Genomic DNA, 22,372 nt, shown 5'->3' with positions numbered 1-22,372 from the left:
TTATCTTCTCTTGAAAGCAGGTATTGATTGTGACGTAATTTGTTTGTGAGATCATAACGTCATCAATTTTTGAGAAAATGACGTAATTTTCTCACACAAACCAATGACGTAACAATCAATACCTGCTCTCAAGAGAAGATAACTCTGCAATACACATAGACGGAATAGGTCCTCCGTAGCTTTCTGACTAAATTAAATATTCAGATTTCTATTTCATTTTAAACTCTACAACTACAAATTTTATAAATGATGCTTTCCAGTTTAAATATCAAAATATCACTTCAGGAAACAACCTGAACATAACCTTTTCATTTATATTGTAAGTTCATTGGATGGATTAGATACTGGACGCCCCTTACATGCGTGGGGTAGTGCATATAGGGCTACTGTTAGCCTGTATAAATTGTCCAGTTGCCCCGAAAATATATTTATATTTAAAACCAACTTAGCCAAAACAAGTCAACAATAATGGAAAACAAATTATATCATTAATATAGATACATTGACATGTCGTCTGTCAGACTAAACTCTTCCACCTCCAGTAGGTAAACCGGCTCTGCTTATGGTGTCGGTTTTTGACATATGACTGAGGGAATGTTTATGTCAAAAACTATTCAACACAATTTGGCCATGTATCTTGTTTGATTCCATTGTGCGACGCTGAAAGAAGGCTATTAAGATGGAAAGGGACAGCCAACAAATCTGTGTATAAGGATTTAAATTTTAACTTCGGGACCCCAACAAAATGTATCAATGAAAGAAAGGAGGAAATCCATGAATAAAATTTAAAATTTGAACACCAAATTTGTTCAGTCAACTCCGGTGGTTAATGACCTCTCGTGTCCAAATGTTTGTAAAATTGTAGTTTTATCGTTGCGTACCGATATGCACCCCACAACAGGATGTGTTTGAACAGAAAATAATTTGTCTTGGGCTCCGTTCCGACTCGTTCAAGCAGATATAATACTTGAGAGAAGATTTGGATAACTAATGCTGACTGAACCAATGACCATGGAGGTTCTGTAAACATGGCCTGGTTCCCTTAGAGTTTATGTTTCTCACTGACACAGCTCTTTACCTCAGTGTATACCCATGTTATTTCCTGTAAATACCAGAGTTATATTCTATGTGTTCTGATTATCTCCCCTGTATAAAATTATTTCCCGTGTTCATCAAAAGTTGTCACCAGTTATAATTTAATAATGTAGAGTTATCTCCCATCTTCAGCAGAATTTCAAGTTATCTCCCATGTATAACAGAGTTATCTCCCATGTGTAGCAGTTATATCTCATGTTTATCTGAATTTTATCAGCTAACTCCCATGTTTGTCAGAGTTATCCCAAATGTATAACAGAGTTATCTCCCATGTAAATCAGAGTTGTCTCCCATGAACACCTAAAATCATTTGATTAAATCTGGTAAATTAGTTTATTTTGTAACTTTCAGCACACAAAAATCTAAGATATATGTTGGAGTGATTCAGAGCTCATAACCAATGCTGTATCAATATAAACAATGTTCCACTGTGATCAGCTTCAACGTAGGTGTGACAGAATGTCCTACAGCATTGTTTTCTGGTGAACAGGCAACAGTACAAACACAGCGGTGACTACATGCCTCACATTCCTACAAGCATGCTACATCCTTACTTTGCCAACTTTACGACAATGTACACCAGTGATATATACAACCCAGAGGGGAGAAAAAACAGAAAATTACTCATTCTTTCTCCTGTGTCCCATATCTTTGTGTGGGGAGTGTTTTTGTCTGCAGACTCTATACATAATCTATTGGTTATATAATATCCTGGTATTACAGCTATGTCACATACTGTCATCATTGTCACATCCACTCTATTTATACACGTTGACCACATCATGTTTCTATGACAACTTTCAAATACAACAAACATCATCCAGACATTTTGTTTCACAATTTTTGTTTTTACAATAATGATAATGATGACTAAGAACCCCTAGATTTCCCCGAGACAATGGCAATTCCCAATAACAAACATTTGATAATGAAGAATGGAAGCTGGCGGATAGACAATGCAGCGAAAACTGTATAAATCTACTGGAATAAAATATCTTGAACTCATTTTACAAATATAAGCGTAACTTAGCGATAATTGCTTAAAGACATGACACAGAAAATAAAAGAATAATCAATATATATTGTCACAATTTGTAAAATAACAAGCTAACAGTGGAAATACACATAGGGAAGTTCCCGTGAATAAATCTGTAAAATAATATCTACATGTATCAAACACACTGCTTTCAGTAATACACTTACGAAGCTCACATTTGATTTTTTTTAAATCTAGTCTATTTTGATGGTGACTTATGAACACCTCTAGAAATGGAGTCTGTCTGTCAGGCTCAATAGTGTAAATCATATCCCCACAGTATGCATTACATACAATTCCTCATGTTGACAATTCAAACCCGTCTCAAAAACTGAAATACAACTCGGGAAGTCACCAAATATTTCGTCTTACACAAATACCCAAACATTCTTTCATTGAAATGTTTCCCGACCATAGACTATTGAAACTCGACTCGACCTCTAGGCATGGTATACCCTGTACTGATGAATGAGCATGTTCACAAGAGAAAGGAAACAATACAATCGGGAGAAACGTTTTTAGCTGAAGTATCCAGTCGTCAGGAGCCTTTATCAGCATGATACCTAATTCTAAAGTTGAAAAATATCTGCCATTGGTAATTAGGGTATTGTTTACACGATGGTGACGCTACGATCGTAAACCATTTTCCAATCGTCTATTTATCAGGCAGTGACTAGGAGATCTTAACCTCCGTCCATTCTGTGAGACAGGGGAGTTTAAGACGTGAGTTACTGATATACCCCGCGATTGTTTAGAGAAGCTCACATTCCTATTCAACTCCAATGACAGTAATGCCCTTGGTAAAAACCCATTATATAATACAGTCCTTGCGTGTAGATGTCTATTACTATAGAACTATCGGGCCGAGTCTAATCTGTGATTTCTAATTAGGTGTCCACGAGGGTGGATAGAAACAAACCGAGCAGAAAGAGTATGTCTCCTGGTCTACTGTAAGAGTAGAGATATTATGGGTAAACAAAAAAACACACTCATGTTCGACTAAACGTTTCGCTAAGATATACTCGAGATTACTGGTGTGTATATATATCTTGATGTGTCGAGATTCAAACACAATTTCCCTAACATTATGCCATTAACAAAACAGCCTGTAAACAACCTAAAATCCTGTAACATGCCTCATCACTGTCGATCCCCAGACACGATCTTCCCTTAACAATGCCCGCAAAAGTATCGCAAAGTGGGGGAAAGGCGGAGCTAGGAGAGGATGGCTGAGCTCTTATCTATTTGGTTTTTTCTTCTGTTGGATTTTAATTAAGCACAAACATTGCAGTGACGTAGGACAATATTTATTTCGTTTGAGCCTTTTCCAAAATGCCTGATGAAGTAATTACTAGTTTTCCACTGTTTTTTTTACTAAGAACACTGTTGATGTGATTTACTACAATTTTACGAAGCTATTTAACCAATCAGTACGGATGTTAGAAGTTATCTCGGCCCTATTTGTGCGCTACATTATCAGCTAATCAACACGACTGTTGGTTTGTCTGCTGTAATTATATTGATGATATACTACTTTAGTAAAACATTGTATAATTGTGTTTGGTGTTACATAACAGTGAATAATCGTAGTAATAGCTTGTTGTCACATCTCCTGCTGTATAACACTGAACCATTCAACTGTATAACACTGAACCATTAAACCATACCCCACAAACCATTGGCCGAACAAGGCATCCCCCAAAACCCATGGCCAAAAAAAGACATACCCCACTTAAACTACTGGCAGAACAAGACATACTCCAATTAAACCATTGGCCGACCAAGACATCCTCCACTTAACCTCCGGGCCAAAAAAGACATACGCCACAAACCATTGGCAAAACAGACATACTCCATTTAAACCATTGGCCGACCAAGACATACTCCACATAAACCATTGGCCGACCAAGACATCCTCCACTTAACCCATTGGCCGAACAAGCCATACTCCACTTAAACCATTAGCCGAACAAGACATACGCCACAATCCATTGGCCGAACAAGAAATACTCCACAAACCATTGGCAAAACAGACATACTCCACAAAACATTGGCCCAAAAAAACATACTCCCCTTAAACCATTGGCCAAACACGACATACTCCACTTAATCCATTGGCCGAACAAAACATACTCCACAAACAATTGGCCAAACAAGACACACCCCACAAACCATTGGCCGAACAAGACATACTCCACTTAAACTACTGGCCGAACAAGACATACTCCACAAACCATTGGCCAAACAAGACATACTCCACTTAAACCATTGGCCGAACAAGACATACTCCACAAACCATTGGCCAAACAGACATACTCCACTTAAACCATTGGCCGAACAAGACATACTACACAAACCACTGGCCGAACAAGACATACTCCACAAACCATTGGCCGAACAAGACATACTCCACTTAATCCATTGGCCGAACAAGCCATACTCCACAAACCAATGGCTGAACAGGCATACTCCACAAACCACTGGACAAACAGACATACTCCAAAAACCATTGGCAAAAAAGACATACTCCACTTAAACCATTGGCCGAACAAGACATACTCCACAAACCGTTGGCCGAACAGACATACTCCACAAACCACTGGCCAAACAGACATACTCCACAAACCATTGACTTAATTAGGAGACAGCAATGAACAATTGAAACTCTACTAAATAACCCATTCACCCCTAAAGTCACATTTGAACCTTACCAAATCAAAGACTGGGCAAGTCCAGTTTATATATATACGGGTGAATGAGATAACTGACTAATGAGACACCATGTTCCAGGGGAGGACTGTACCAGATGAAGGCATACCCTGAAATCAAACTTCTGGTAAAAGATGTAAGATTCTCTCTCTATACATCTGTCTCAATTAAAGGATTAAGCTAACACCTAAACCATATTTTAACCTATTTGTGCAAAAAGCAAGAATCTGAAGATTAAGAGCGCTTAGTTTGCTGTTAGGTGCATCAATAACCGAGTGCCCCTGCACTAACAGCTGACAGAGACATGTTTGTAGTGTAAACTACGAGGTTGCACAAATCATGAATCTGTGTCGCTCTAGACTACATTCATTTTGCCAAATGAAGCATTTTGACCGACAAAAATTGCCTCTCCTGTCATTGGATGCCAGGAGACAAAACAAATTACCTTAGTAGGTAACATTCCCTCGTTAGTCTGCGGACATTAAACAGGTACATTCTCATTTCTCACCTGGATATGTCCGAGTCCACCTAACTTAATGAGCTCTCGTACATGTCCATTACTAATGAATTCACAACATTCCTCCGACACCTGTATTCATGTTATGACGAGGTGTACCCAAAAACTCTGATCTAGATCATTCAAATGTTTGTAAGATAGTCTTTGTCAAGAAAATGCTTCTTTACTGAATTAAAATCTTATACAAATTATCATTTTTTTCGATTTCTTTCAATGTTTTTTTTATTTTTATGACGAAAAACATAATTGGTGTTGTACTTTAAATTCTTAACATTCACACCTGTGCGCGTTTTTCCAGGTAACATTTCGTCACTGCAATGAGGTTGTTAGCTGTACCCCTCCCCCAATCAGGAGCGACGCTGACCTGTGATGACCCAGCGTAATTTGCCTTCTAATTATCTTGACTATAGTACTTTGATTGCTAACAAGAAACACCAGGGTACATTTGTTCAGTTCAATAGGAAGACAACTTAATTTCAAGGTCCAATATTCAATTTGTCAAATCAGTCATATGAATCCAGTTGCAATCTGAGTCAATTTGAAGTGACAATGTCTTTCTAATTTTACTTGAATTTTCTACCAATAATGAGTAATAGCTTTGGACATGAACATTTAATAAAGAACAGAATATTTTCCAGGGTCTTTTCTTTAAAATATATTTTTTTTTGCAGTAATCCTTTTTAATTTTTATCTGTTTTAATAAAAGACGAAATTGCTTAAAATGTATTTAGAACTCCATTGAGTGTTAGGGGTAGTATATAGAATGTAATTATATAGGAAATAAAAGTCTGCGGTCCTATACGTCTGACAGACAGTGTATACGACATCAGAACGCCAGTAATTCAATAATTTTAACCATACTTTTAACCCCTGTGCATTTATAATTACGCAACTTGCTTTTGAAATTGGGCAAATTCACATATGGTGGATATTACATATAATTTGAGAAACATTTTACTTTGAATTACTACACTAGTCAGACAATATAAGTGCCCAATGACACAAAGACTCGATCTGTTAAAGTTTTAATATTTATTTCTCCTTACTGTTATTTTCGGCAGTACCTGTTTAACAACACCGACTCTGTAAGATGCTGGGGGAATAACGGCAATTAAAACCTAAACAAATAGGACAGAATGTTTTAGTCCTGACACCATACAACATCGCAGAAGGGAATTAAGGACACGTGATTCAATTGTAAACAAACATTTTATAATTCAAAAATATATTTATAGGAACCGGATATCACTAATTACGAAGGAGAAAAGGACAGGTTATTGTCAGCCTTGATCTCAGCAATGATTTAATGTTTAATAGTTTTGGGATGTCAGAAATCCTCATAAATAGCTACCTGTTTAAATACATGTTCTTGTCAGAGAAGGAAGAGTACAGCTACACATGTAAGTACAAGCTACCCGTGTTGTGTTGTACGTAGCAGCGTTAACCTGGTGTCAGGAATCACTCATCCGTGTAGAACAAGGGGAACCTCCTCCTGACCAAAAACAGAAACTAACAGATCACCCTCCCAACCAAAACAAGACTTTAGGAGTTATCAGAAAATACTCATACATTTTACAAATATCTTAGGTTATCAGAAAATACTCATACATTTTACAAATATCTTAGGTTATCAGAAAGTACTTGTACATTTTACAAATATCTGAAGTTATCAGAAAAAACTCATACATTTTACATATATCTTAGGTTATCAGAAAATACTCATACATTTTACAAGTATCTTAGGTTATCAGAAAATACTCATACATTTTACAAATATCTGAAGTTGTACATTTTTCTGTAGGGTCTCTGAACTTGGAGCAAAAGCTTCTAACAGATGCCTTTCTAGAATATAATGTGATCCCCTTGAAACATTGCAAATATCCTCCCTTTCATAATTAAAAAACTTCTTGGATTAAAATGACACCAAATGAAATATACATAAATGGACCGTTCCATTTAACAGAAAATCCTTGAATGAAAACCCTTCTGGCTTGAAATGGAACATGCCACCATGTTTGAATATCAAAAGAACCATGATGTACTATATATACGAGGAAACACAACTTAGAAATCTTTAGAACATACTCTGAAATCATTATTTCCAAAAGCAATAAAAGAGTTGTAATACATTTTAAAATATATCCTTATAAATAAAATTTCCAGAAATGTGCAATTTTCTTTTTAACTTGTAGATGCAACACTAGTAATCCAATTTATTTTATCTCTTATTTCCATACCGTCGTTTCTAGCTTCGATTGGTTTTTAAGTAAAATGGGAAATTTAAAACAGGTTAGCCGCTACCTTTCTGTAGGCTATATCCTCGTTTTCCAGCGTTTTGTTGCCATCGATAACTTTTTCACCATTTATCACTTTGAAGCCTATGTTATAAACACATGTCAATAATATAACAACATGCCAGGATATGGCAGAAAGCTGCTGGATTTCTCCGGGTATAATCCCATGCTGAATGAGAAATCCCCCAACCCCTCCCTGCCTTTCCCCTAACCCCTCCCCAAACCTCGACCAACCCCTTCCTCCCTTTCCCCTTACTCCGCCCCAACCCTCGACGAACCCCTCCCTCCCCTTCCCCTTACTCCTCCCCAACCCTCGACCAACCCCTCCCTGCCCTTCCCCTAACTCCTCCCTAACCCTCGACCAACCCCTCCCTCCCTTTCCCCTAACCCCTCCCCAAACCTCGACCACCCCCTCCCTCCCTTTCCCCTAACCCCTCCCCAAACCTCGACCACCCCCTCCCTCCCTTTCCCCTAACCCCTCCCCAAACCTCGACCACCCCCTCCCTCCCTTTCCCCTAACCCCTCCCCAAACCTCGACCACCCCCTCCCTCCCTTTCCCCTAACCCCTCCCCAAACCTCGACCACCCCCTCCCTCCCTTTCCCCTAACCCCTCCCCAACCCTCGACCAACCCCTTCCTCCCTTTCCCCTTACTCCGCCCCAACCCTCGACCAACCCCTCCCTCCCCTTCCCCTAACTCCTCCCTAACCCTCGACAAACCCCCCCCTCCCCTTCCCCTAACTCCTCCCCAACCCTCGACCAACCCCTCCCTCCCTTTCCCCTAACCCCTCCCCAAACCTCGACGAACCCCTCCCTCCCCTTCCCCTAACTCCTTTTGTTTGTTCTTCATTCATTACAAATATTAAAATAGGCAATTAGCATAATGATTGTTATGCATAATTCTGGAGAAAACATATTCTGTAAATCCTTCAGATTTCATCAAAGCCAGAGTTTTCTGAAGCGAAGCCAATCTTTTTTTTTTCTTTCATCAAAGAATGATAATAAGCCTGTGTATTGTATTCTAATTCTACCAGAAATGAGAGTGAAGAAGTCTGTCAAAGTATCGTTGATTACAACACACCTCACACATTATATGTCAGGCTAGCTAGTGTTGGGACAACAGATTAGCTTACGTGACAAGTTCGCTCCACACTTGTCGGCGGTATTGTCACGTAAAATGAAAATAAATCGGATGTTGTGAGAACTGACTGCAGAGACCCTGGCAGTTCTCGCTGCATACAGGTGAAAATCCGTCTTTTGTCACAGGTTTTTTCTCGTTAAGTACAGGTGTGAAGCCTCACGAAAAATCTGCAAAGTTCAATGCAAAACTGACAACTACAGCACCCTCAAGGGTCATTTAGGGGCCTACAGCCACTGTACGCTGTCATATAGCGACAATGGTACTCGTGGATACGAGATGAATTCAGGATACCCTTTAAGCCATTTTTAACACTGAAAATGAGACAGAGGTATTGTGAAGCTGTGAGCTTAAATCTGAGAAGAAAATCCTATTGTGAGTTACAGTATGGTAACGACATTCCTCTGGACGCTAATGGTGTAGTCCTGCCTATGGGGACAACAGGAATAATATTGCAGCATTTTCCACGCTCTTGATTTTCCGGAGGAAGAAAAAAGATTACTGTATCGGACCTCTGTTCTGTATTGTGTGAACACCCCAGGATGTCTTTACGCCTCATTGGTCAATATTGCTACGAATAATTAAAGTCTCTCTTCGAGTGTAAAAACCCTGGACTGGGGTAGCCATTTTGACCCATACTTGTGACTGACAACACTCTTAAATAGGATACATTTTGTATCACAGGTACAAGGAGAGAAATTTCTGTAAGCCCTTCATCGTCACTCAGCTATAAGTAATGAGTAACAACAAACGTTTGGTTGAATGAGATTTTAGAGGTTAATCCGGTACAATCTTGTAAACGCTGACATTAAAGATCGTGCACGAAATTCTCAATGACTTCAGAGATTGAGGCCTAGAATAATGATACAACCTAAAATTTAAGTTGGAATTTTTATGTTGTCGAGTTCTGGTTGGAACTACACTGAAGTTATTTCATAAACATGTACCTGCATATATCGTAAAAATTTTAGGATTTTTTTATCAAACAGTTAAAATTTGGAAAAAAATCTTGAGAATTTTACATAATTCTGGGCTTTTGACACCTGCCCAGTCGTGCTCAAATCGGAATGACCATAATTTTGAGAGAATATGGGATATTTTAGAATCTGGATAAAAACTTTGTTTCCAACAATTTAACAAGTTTCTGACACTTCACATTAACCCTTTCACCCCTATGTTACTTAAGTAGACTCCACCATGCATTGATATGGATAGTCCATTATGGTCTGCAGTGGTGAAAGGGTTAAGTGTAGATAAAGATTTATCAAAAAACAACATGTGACGGTCACAGAGTTAAGATGTTATAGAAAGATTTGTCAACTTGATAACATGTAACACTTGGTCTTAAGTAACTTAATTAACGGTAACACCTGGGCCCAGGTGAGCCTGCATGATGATTAGTTAAGGGTTGACACATTATGTAAATGTTATATATTTTCCAAAATATTAATAATCATAACTAACGCTGAATGTTTAACATACATTCACATCTTAAGTTGAGAAAAAAGTTGAAAAATATTTTTTTTCAAATTTTCCTTACTAATATGACAAGGATTACATTCTTGAAATCTGAATATTTTCTTTTTCACAAGCAGTTGAAGATTTTAAATCTTTAACAGAAATCTTCAGAATGTTGAAAATATGATACTTACCAAATTAAACGAAATAGAGGACCGACCCCATTGGAAATAAGCTTTCTTTGGTTTTAATGGGCTATCTATCCCAGGGTAAAGCAAAATACTTAAATTATAGAACTCTGTTAATTACCTAATTATAGAACTCTGTTAATTACCTAATTATACGAACCTGTTTTGTTGTGTACCTTTAATATTAAATAGTATTATTATTGTTATGACATTTTGTATTTCCTGATGTATAACTTGAAAATTGTTTCAAGAAATTTCTTGACCCAGAAATCTCTTGTTTAAACATTTGTTAGGTTTTCCTCGAGTTTTATGGCCCAGACATTACTGAGCACACAGAGGCAAACAGGAACTGGAATTTGGCATGGTAGTATACAGCCTAATAACCAGAACATCACACCTAAAGCGTTGTCAGCTTCACGTCCCTCACACTAAACATTCCATCAAAAACATTCTCAAAAATTATAAATTAATTAAAATAAAATTTAACCAATTTGATTTCAGATCAATCTTACAGTTGAAAAGAAATTCCTTTAAAAAAAAAAAAAGATTTCACATTTTAAATTTTTTAGTTTAAGTTTGCAAACTCTAAATGAAAGATCTCTGAGAAATATCAAATTATGAAAATCACCTCTGAGTCTGCTCTGTCTACTTACTACAGAGTGAGATAACGTGATAAGGCCGCAGCCTAAGCCCCACCAGCTTCAGTCTTTTAGATGAAATTGATACCAATGAATACAGTTCCAAAAATCTCAAATCAGGTTTCAAGAAACACCCTAAAAATGATTTCTATAACAATCTGATTTTGTGGAGCATCACGGAATACATTAAGACCCATGTCAGATGGAGTGTTTCAAGTACCCAGCTCGTGTCTGTATGGAAATTCGAGAGTATCTCCCCGACAGGCGAGGGTCGGGGTTTAAAGGTCCCTGGTTCGACTCTTGGTTGTTATTGGATAAATAATTGGCGAGATAGATAGTTGATGTCAACGGGACATCCAGGTGCCAGCTGCCTCTATCATATTTTTATTCCTGTTTTATTTTTACTAAACATTAATTTTCATATATCAAAATCTTAGCATGGTGCAGTGTTATACTGCATAATATATAACCTTCAAACCAGTACCATCAAAACAAACTCAAAATGTGCTACTGTGGTAGATGGGATAACTGTCAATATATTTACAGAAAAATCTCATATAGATATAGTCTTAGACAACCCTCTAATAGAGATCCAAAAACATGAAAACTTCAGGAATCCACAAAATTCCAAAACAAAAGGAAAAACAACATTAGGAAATTAGGAAACACCAAAGCACCAACACAAAGACAACATCAGACACTGTGGAGACACCGAAACAAGAGGAAAGACAACATCAGTAACTGAGGATACACCGAAACAAAAGGAAGGACAACATCAGTAACTGAGGAAACACCGAAACAAGAGGAAAGACAACATCAGTAACTGAGGAGACACCGAAACAAAAGAAAAGATAACATCAGACAATGAGGATACACCGAAACAAGAGGAAAGACAACATCAGTAACTGAGGATACACCAAAACAAGTGGAAAGACAACATCAGACACTGTGGAGACACCAAAACAAAAGGAAAGACAACATCAGACACTGAGGATACACCGAAACAAAAGGAAAGACAACATCAGACACTGAGGATACACCGAAACAAGAGGAAAGACAACATCAGTAACTGAGGATACACCAAAACAAGTGGAAAGACAACATCAGACACTGTGGAGACACCAAAACAAAAGGAAAGACAACATCAGACACTGAGGATACACCGAAACAAAAGGAAAGACAACATCAGTAACTGAGGAGACACCGAAACAAGTGGAAAGACAACATCAGACACTGTGGAGACACCAAAACAAGAGGAAAGACAACATCAGACACTGAGGATACACCGAAACAAGAGAAAAGACAACATCATACACTGAGGATACACTGAAACAAGAGGAAAGACAACATCAGTAACTGAGGATACACCGAAACAAGAGGAAAGACAACATCATACACTGAGGATACACCAAAACAAGAGGAAAGACAACATCAGTAACTGAGGAGACACCGAAACAAGAGGCAAGATTGACCATCATCCCTTTTGGATTATTGATTCAAAGTAATTACATATTTTTTAAGTTTATTTACTTGAAATTTGTTCAGGCAATTACAAATTCCTATAATGCTTAATATGATCAATAAGATATGTGCAGATGGAATATTTTGCTATCATTAAAATGACACAGTAAATTTTCTTCTAATCAGTTACATCTGCTGCATTTTTGTCTCCTTAAATTGTAAATTGGTAATGGTACAGAAATCAGAAAAAATCTAAAGCCTGGTATATTTTGAATTATAGAGGTCTGTATGATACTATAGAGTCTAACACATGCCCACAGATTTGATGTTCAAATTAAAATTGATCTCAAAAGTGAAAGCAATTACCGTCCTAAATATCCACATTATTTTTAAAAACATATTGCTGATCACGATGATGAAATAAATGTATGTTCAACCAATAAAAAATAATGAAAAATATTTGTTGGATTCGGCAGAGAATAAAAATAGCTCAACAAGATTGAGTGGTATATCGGGCTTAACTACTCCCCTAGAAATATCAGATTTTCAGCAAATTTCCTCGCTTACCAAACTTATCTCAGTAATTATATAACGTACTTTAGCACAGTGCCAGGAGTATGTGAGTATGCCAGTGTGTTGGATTTTACAATTAAGTTTTTTACTCTCCAGACCACACATACAGGTTATAAAACAACCATTGAAAAGGACATAAATTCCTTACAAATTTCAGTAAAATCAACGCATCTAGTTAGAATAAAGTTGCAATGTCGAAAGAAAATGAGTAAAAAATTAGCGCCTCAGTTGGTCCTCGGCATCAAGGCCAAGTTCCCAGCGACCAGGTTTCATATTTGCAAAACAGTCTGGTCCTGATGGAGCGCCGGGCTTACTTTTATATATTATTAAGTATGGAGGTATGGCACAGTTATGACGGCTCATGGCAACGTCAAACTTCATACACCCAAGCTATAGATCATCCCCTGGATCAACAATAATACCCCGTTACCCTGCAGGGCATCATAGACATTTCATTATCTAGGTTTTAATATGCTGCACAACTCAAAATTTTGTCCTTTTTTTATTGTTGCCCTACAATAAGATAAAAAAAAAATATTCAAGTGAAAAAACATTATACACTATATACATTTACCTGTAAAGGTAATAATTTATGGGCAAATGAACCAACCAAACCAATTATTTATTTCAAATAGCCAGACTGCGAAGAATATGACGATGTTGGGTTAGGCGAGGGGGTGACTTCAGTGACTTCAGGTGGAGCGAAAAAAATGTTACAGCTTACCGTGTAGTGTCTGATGTACGGAGTTACAATAGCTACTTCATTAAGGAAAATAGCTTGTGTCAAAGTGGAGGACAAAAAAAGCTTCATCTAACCTCCCCTATCTCTTTCTGATTACCCTATGCCCGTACTTCCTCCCCTCTCTACACCTGAAGCGAAGAGAGAAACTTGGATATTTCTTCAGTTCCATGTGCCTTCAACCCTTTCAAGTCTTCCTTTATTGATCTAGCGTCCTCCCATCTCATCCCCGCCCAGCCATTCACCCTTCCAAGCCTCCATCTAAATTTTAAGTTAAGGATCCCTGACCCACTACAAGCAAAACACTAGAGAATTCCACTGCAGTTTTTTGCACATAGAGTAATCTCCCCTTAATTCTGTTCTCTACATGTCTGACTGGGCCAGAACACATCAGTTGAGAAGGTAGTTTATTAGGTTGGGTTGACAGTTTGATGTTTTTTTTTAAGGTCAAGAGGTTGAATCCTAGTCTGGCCAATTGTATTTTTTTCACAGAAAACACTATTATCATTATTATTTGTTTAAATGCACAGCAAGGTATGGTTTTTCTGCTCAAAAATGGTTTATCAAAGCTTTAGTCAGGGTTAGGGCCAAAAAACCTTTCCAATGCACAGTTACAATTTTCCACAGTGGTACGCTGATCCTTGAAAGAATTTGTAAGAACATGCTTTACAATGTGATAAATATTTGTGAAGCTACAATACCACGAGGCTCAATCATAGTAGAACGGCGGACATCACCAACATATCAACTGAACACCACATATATACCACCATATGTGAGTGATATTCTCATAAAAAAATTGAATTTCTTTCAACTTTTAAGTTTCCATGATTCAGTTGATACAAATTGTCCCAGTAGTGATATACTAACAGTGTGTTGACGTGTAGACAAAAGGCCCTACATACAAATTGTCCCAGTAGTGATAAACTAACAGTGTATTGATCTGTAGACAAAAGGTCCGACATTCAAATTGCCCCAGTAGTGATATACTAACAGTGTGTTGATCTGTAGACAAAAGGCCCTACGTACAAATTGTCCCAGTAGTGATGAACTAACAGTGTGTTGATCTGTCGACAAAAGGCCCTACATAAAAATTGTCCCAGTAGTGATATTCTAACAGTGTGTTGATCTGTAGAGAAAAGGTCCGACATTCAAATTGCCCCAGAAGTGATAAACTAACAGTGTGTTGGTCTGAAGACAAAAGTCCCTACATACAAATTGTCCGCGTAGTGATATACTAACAGTGTGCTTATCTGTAGACAAAAGGTCCGAAATTCAAATTGTCCCAGTAGTGGTATACTAACAGTGTGTTGATCCGTAGACAAAAGGTCCGACATTCAGATTGTCCCAGTAGTGATATACTTACAGTGTATTGATCTGTAGACAAAATGCCCTACATACAAATTGTCCCATTAGTGATATACTAACAGTGTGGTGATCTGTAGACAAAAGGTCCGATATTCAAATTGTCCCAGTAGTGGTATACTAACAGTGTGTTGATCCGTAGACAAAAGGTCCGACATTCAACTTGTCCCAGTAGTGATATACTTACAGTGTATTGATCTGTAGACAAAATGTCCGACATTCAAATTGTCCCTGTAGTGATAAACTAACAGTGTTTTTTCTACCTTTATCTTACAACAGCATGTTTCTACCTGAATTAGGAAATGTAGCAATCTTTGTATTAAAATTGGGGAAAATATCCCTAAAATTTTCTTCCTTTTGGGAAAATAAAGCACTTTTTTTGTTAGAGGAATCAGCAAGTTTTGGCTGTAAAACAATGCCAAAAAAATCACTCGACTCTTATTGTTTTGTCTTAGAATAAAACACTTACAATGATTTCTTGAGTCTTCCCAGCTGCACAAATAAGTATGAGCATATTGGGAAGTAATTTTGGGAAAGACTGGAGTCCTTATGGAGGGGAGACAAAGAGAGAATAACTCACAGTTGTTTCATACCACAGACACATACAGATCTAAAAGAGCCCTAACAATCAAGTCATTACTAACCCAGTTGTCCCATCAAGCAGCCTGTGTTTTAGGCGACAGATTCAACATTTTCTATAATTCACAATCCTGCCAATGTATACAGATCAAGGGGTTAAACCTGTTAGTTTTAGAATCAGTGAAGCCTGTTTTAAAGACAATGTAACTTAGTATAGTTACGCCTGTTTTAAAGACAATGTAACTTAGTATAGTTACGCCTGTTTTAAAGACAATGTAACTTAGTATAGTTACGCCTGTTTTAAAGACAATGTAACGGCAAGGGTTTGTTGATCTGTAGACAAAGGGCGCTACATACAAATTGTCCCAGTATTGATAAACTAACAGTGTGTTGGTCTGAAGACAAAAGTCCCTACATACAAATTGTCCCACTAGTGATATACTAACAGTGTGGTGATCTGTAGACAAAAGGTCCAACATTCAAATTGTCCCGGTAGTGATAAACTAACAGTGTTTTTTCTACCTTTATCTTACAACAGCATGTTTCTACCTGAATTAGGAAATGTAGCAATCTTTGTATTAAAATTGGGGAAAATATCCCTAAAATTTTCTTCCTTTTGGGAAAATAAAGCACTTTTTTTGTTAGAGGAATCAGCAAGTTTTGGCTGTAAAACAATGCCAAAAAAATCACTCGACTCTTATTGTTTTGTCTTAGAATAAAACACTTACAATGATTTCTTGAGTCTTCCCAGCTGCACAAATAAGTATGAGCATATTGGGAAGTAATTTTGGGAAAGACTGGAGTCCTTATGGAGGGGAGACAAAGAGAGAATAACTCACAGTTGTTTCATACCACAGACACATACAGATCTAAAAGAGCCCTAACAATCAAGTCACTACTAACACAGTTGTCCCATCAATCAGCCTGTGTTTTAGGCGACAGATTCAACATTTTCTATAATTCACAATCCTGCCAATGTATACAGATCAAGGGGTTAAACCTGTTAGTTTTAGAATCAGTGAAGCCTGTTTTAAAGACAATGTAACGGCAAGGGTTTGTTTATCTGTAGGCAAAGTGCCGTACATATAAATTGTCCCAGTAGTGATATACTAGCAGTGTGTTGACCTGTAGACAAAAGGCCCGACATTCAAATTGTAACAGTAGTGATATACTAACAGTATGTTGACCTGTAGACAAAAGGCCCCACATTCAAATTGTCCCAGTAGTGGTATACTAACAGTGTGTTGATCCGTAGACAAAAGGTCCGACATTCAGATTGTCCCAGTAGTGATATACTAGCAGTGTGTTGACCTGTAGACAAAGGCCCTACATACAAATTGTCCCACTAGTGATATACTAACAGTGTGGTGATCTGTAGACAAAAGGTCCGATATTCAAATTGTCCCAGTAGTGGTATACTAACAGTGTGTTGATCCGTAGACAAAAGGTCCGACATTCAACTTGTCCCAGTAGTGATATACTAACAGTGGGTTGATCTGTAGACAAAAGGTCCGCTATTCAAATTGTCCCAGAAGTGATAATCTAACAGTGTGTTGACCTGTAGACAAAAAGCCCTACATACAAATTGTCCCATTAGTGATATACTAACAGTGTGCTGATCTGTAGACAAAAGGTCCAACATCCAAATTGTCCCAGCAGTGATATACTAACAGTGTGTTGATATGTAGACGAAAGGTCCGACATTCAAATTGACCCAGTAGTGATATACTAACAGAGTGTTGATCTGTAGACAAAAGGCACTACATACAAATTGTCCCAGTAGTGATGAACTAACAGTGTGTTGATCTGGAGACAAAAGGCCCGACATTCAAATTGTAACAGTAGTGATATACTAACAGTGGGTTGATCTGTAGACAAAAGGTCCAACATTCAAATTGTCCCGGTAGTGATAAACTAACAGTGTTTTTTCTACCTTTATATTACAACAGCATGTGTCTACCTGAATTAGGAAATGTAGCAATCTTTGTATTAAAATTGGGGAAAATATCCCTAAAATTTTCTTCCTTTTGGGAAAATAAAGCACTTTTTTTGTTAGAGGAATCAGCAAGTTTTGGCTGTAAAACAATGCCAAAAAAATCACTCGACTCTTATTGTTTTGTCTTAGAATAAAACACTTACAATGATTTCTTGAGTCTTCCCAGCTGCACAAATAAGTATGAGCATATTGGGAAGTAATTTTGGGAAAGACTGGAGTCCTTATGGAGGGGAGACAAAGAGAGAATAACTCACAGTTGTTTCATACCACAGACACATACAGATCTAAAAGAGCCCTAACAATCAAGTCATTACTAACCCAGTTGTCCCATCAAGCAGCCTGTGTTTTAGGCGACAGATTCAACATTTTCTATAATTCACAATCCTGCCAATGTATACAGATCAAGGGGTTAAACCTGTTAGTTTTAGAATCAGTGAAGCCTGTTTTAAAGACAATGTAACTTAGTATAGTTACGCCTGTTTTAAAGACAATGTAACGGCAAGGGTTTGTTTATCTGTAGGCAAAGTGCCGTACATATAAATTGTCCCAGTAGTGATAAACTAACAGTGTTTTTTCTACCTTTATATTACAACAGCATGTTTCTACCTGAATTAGGAAATGTAGCAATATTTGTATTAAAATTGGGGAAAATATCCCTAAAATTTTCTTCCTTTTGGGAAAATAAGCCTGTTTTAAAGACAATGTAACTTAGTATAGTTAAGCCTGTTTTAAAGACAATGTAACGGCAAGGGTTGTCCTACTTCTTTGTCCAAGTATTGACATTTCAGAGAGATAGGGCTCTAGAATTACACTTGAGAGGCCCCCTCAATGGTGGACACCATTACAATTAACCTAAACTACTCCTAGAGGCCAAAGATAAAAAGTAACAGTTGTCATGAGGGGAGTGGAGGTGGCGATTATTACTAGAAAATCAAAATCTTCGTTCTGTTTATAGACTTTTAAAAAAGCAGCTTTTTTTAAGTAGATCATTTCTGTCATTTTTGTTTTGTGTAGACAGCAGAACTCTAAATAGCTAAGCATTAAAACGGTATGCAATAATAGAGGAGGTGGCGATTATTACTAGAATATCAAAATCTTAATTCTATTTATAGACCCCAAAAGAAAACAAAAATCTAAATAGATCATTTCTATCAAATTCTTTTTTTCTTTAGACAGCAGCTTTCTAAGTATTAAAACAGCATGCAATAATAGATCCTATAAAGGGGCAATTGCTGCCTCCACTAATTTCCAGTTTTTGGCAGTGTTGGTGAGTGATATTACCCTTTTAGCCCGACACTACCCTTCACCAGAGAGGAGGAACTTCGCATGATCTCATCTACTGATAGCCAGAGATTTCTCTTTCCTTTAATCTGTGCTACTGTAAATGCGCAAAAGCGTGCCAAAGGGGTCTGCAGTATTTAACCCAAATCAGAATCTTCTGACCTCTTGCTCCTTGCCAAATTGAACAAGCTCTGTATCTACTCAGATCATCTTGTCCATAGGGTTGATGAGATAATTTTTCATAATTTTTGTGCCCATCACCCAGAGTTAGACCTTGTTAAATATTTCTCTTTGAGATTGTTATTGCCTAATTTTGCGGAATTTCTTTCTCATGTTTTACGCATGATGTGTTTTTTATAAAAGGTTATGATTCATACTGGAGACAGTGAAAACAGATGGAAATGAAATTGTAGAAATATTAACCCTTGGTCGTTAACCCCGGTACCTCCCCACTTCTCCCTCTCTTGTACACTCCCCCTCCCCAGCCCTACAACTGTTCACCCCCTCCACAATATATATAAAATGCTACTTTCAATAAAAATACAGAAATATTTGATGTCTCCCTGAGGAGAGAAACAGGAGTATCATAATTCCCACCAGTAAAGTGTTAGACCAGTAATAAAACACTGTTAACGTCCATTATGTAAATCATCCACACTAAGCTATGTACTCCAGCATGGACAAGGTTTTGCACTAGCTATATATATCTTGTTCTGCACCGAGAACATATCTTTAATGAAGCACACATCTACATACAATTCATTAATGAGCAATTCATTTACAAACTTTTATTTCCTAAATGAGAAAACATGTTAAACACAAAAATATATCCTGATGATTTTTTTTTAATTCATAAAATCAAAATATTGTTGAATCTAGGGTGTCGTTTAGAAATTTGAAACAGAAGATACTGGTAATACTTTTCTAGGATGGAGAGTCATCTCCCCTGGATTCGTAATTTGATAAATTAACGACTTTCTTCCTTGGCTTAAGAGTGGTTTTTTTTAAAACAATCTATGTAGACAAAGATGTGAAGGGGTTAGGCCCTCATTGTGAGGAGTCATAAAATCCTACACAAACAGACTTTTATAGTAAAAAGATAATTATGAGATTTTTCTGTTCGTATCCTCTGTTGCTGCCATAAAGAAACTATCTGCAGGCAATAGAAGTAAAACTGGTAATTAAATTTATAGAGGCCACAAAAATACCTATATAAATACTCGTAAAACACAGCCAGAGAAACCCCATGAAGAATTGTGAAACAGACTATAGCGCTATACACATGACCGTCATTTTGTGGCCAATAAATGTCAAGATAATAAGTTTTGAGGAGTAATATGAAGTGTAAGAAATACTTTGTAGACCCACTACTCTCCCGACAGGTTAGGAAATATTCAAATAATTTTATGTGGAAAAACTTACCTACTGTCTTATAAATGTCAGAAATCTTTATCATTAGGTGCAGAATTTTATAATTCTCAGATAAAACATGAAAGGATAAAAGCACAAGGGCAGAGGAAAGGTGTGAAGAGGGAAAATCTGGGTCATACTTTCTGAAACAGAGTATAGAGATGAACTAGACAGATAGGTGGTTTGTGGGGCTATAAAAGTCAGGTTTTGTGTGTCGGGCCGCTGTGATTCGGCCACTATAAGGTAGAACACTGAGGCTTTGAGTATCATTGAGTTTGACATTAAAATGCTAGCCTGTTACCTAAACCATGTAAGTAACACAGCTTTGAGGGCTTTTGTGACTGGAGATAGCCGGCTATAAACTTGTACCATTCATGACAGACAGGTAGATAGATGACCTCTGTGACATGACCTCCGACCTAGCGACACGACCTCTGACCCTAAGATACCTGTGGCGAGGATATTTACAAGCATATCATATACATGTTAAGGTATACAATGGGAGTGAATTCCGAGGTGTGAACGCCATTGTAGAGGAGGGTGGTTCTAGTCCTCAGGTGTAAGCCTATACCTTTCTGGTCTATCCGTACCGACCTGTAATCCACACCTGGCCGTACCTACCTGTAATCCACACCTGGTCCACAGTCACACCTGGACAGGCAGTACTTGTTTAGAATCCTGCTTAGCATGAAAATTACTTTTCCACACTTTTGTAAAATTGCCTACACAAGTAAATATCTAAACCATCAGGAAATGAGGGATTACCTTAAATAAGTTAACTTGTCTTGCTGGCAGGACCACTGTGACTGATCAAGAACAGAAATCTAACTGACACCATTCCATCATAGATTTACTTAGTATATACCACTATCTCTCAGGACAGCTTATCTATAATTACAGATGATCTAACATGTTATTAAAAGATATCTAAAATGTATTATTCCAAGACAAGAGAAGTTTTATGATATGTGATCTCTGAGGAGATATGACATCTGATGGCAGACAGCTCTAACAGCTAGTTAACACAGGTTACCACACAAGACAGGTGATCACACAACACAGAATATCACAGAAGACAGGTGATCACAGAAGAAAGGTGACCAAAGGCAATCACAGAAGACAAATGATCACATAAGACAGGTGATCAAAGATGATCACGGAAGATCACAGAAGATCACATAAGACAGGTGATCACAAAAGACAGGTGATCAAAGACGATCACAGAAGATCACATAAGACAGGTGATCACAGAAGACAGGTGGTCACAAAAGACAGGTGATCCATTTGATGACAGGGGGTAGCAAAAGACACGTTATCTCATTTCATCGCTTAAGAAAAAATATTTATTCAGAAAGATTATCTTTGAGGCAGATGATCTCTTAAGACAGATGATTTCAAGTGAAATATTAAGACACAATTTCATAAGACATGATCTTTAAGACAGATGATATTTTAGGTGAATGATTCAGATGTGATTTCATAAGACATGATCTCTTAAGACAGGTAATCTGTAAGACATGTAATCTCTATGACAGGTGATCCCTAAGACATGTGATCTCTATGACAGGTGATCTCTATGACAGGTGATCTCTATGACATGTTATCTCTATGACAGGTGATCTCTATGACATGTGATCTCTATGACAGGTGATCTCTATGACAGGTGATCTCTAAGACATGTGATCTCTTTAACAGGTGATCTATAAGACATGTGATCTCTATGACAGGTGATCTATAAGACGGGTGATCTCTAAGACATGTGATCTCTATGACAGGTGATCTCTATGACAAGTGATCTATATGACAGGTGATCTCTATGACAGGTGATCTCTATGACAGGTGATCTATAAGACAGGTGATCTCTAAGACATGTGATCTCTATGACAGGTGATCTCTA

The 22,372-nt window shown here is 37.5% G+C and overlaps 1 protein-coding gene across 2 annotated transcripts in view; it reads right to left on the bottom strand.

Moving 5' to 3' along the window:
* The window catches only part of LOC110442266 (brother of CDO-like), a 192,213-nt gene that overhangs the window by 144,513 nt on the left and 25,328 nt on the right, over nucleotides 1–22,372 (bottom strand). Inside the window, exon 1 of one of the 2 annotated variants that reach the window (XM_021485780.1) lies at nucleotides 5,349–5,436. The exons of the other annotated variant lie outside the window; for it this stretch is intronic. The gene's annotated coding sequence lies outside the window, so the exon portion shown is untranslated. Of the gene's footprint in view, nucleotides 1–5,348; nucleotides 5,437–22,372 lie in introns of those variants that run through there. 2 annotated transcript variants of the gene reach the window in all.

The sequence above is a fragment of the Mizuhopecten yessoensis genome, unplaced genomic scaffold, assembly GCF_002113885.1.
Source record: "Mizuhopecten yessoensis strain PY_sf001 unplaced genomic scaffold, ASM211388v2 scaffold716241, whole genome shotgun sequence".
Taxonomy (NCBI): domain Eukaryota; kingdom Metazoa; phylum Mollusca; class Bivalvia; order Pectinida; family Pectinidae; genus Mizuhopecten; species Mizuhopecten yessoensis.
Note: the sequence above shows the minus strand (reverse complement) of the source record. Positions and strands in the feature narration are given on the sequence as shown.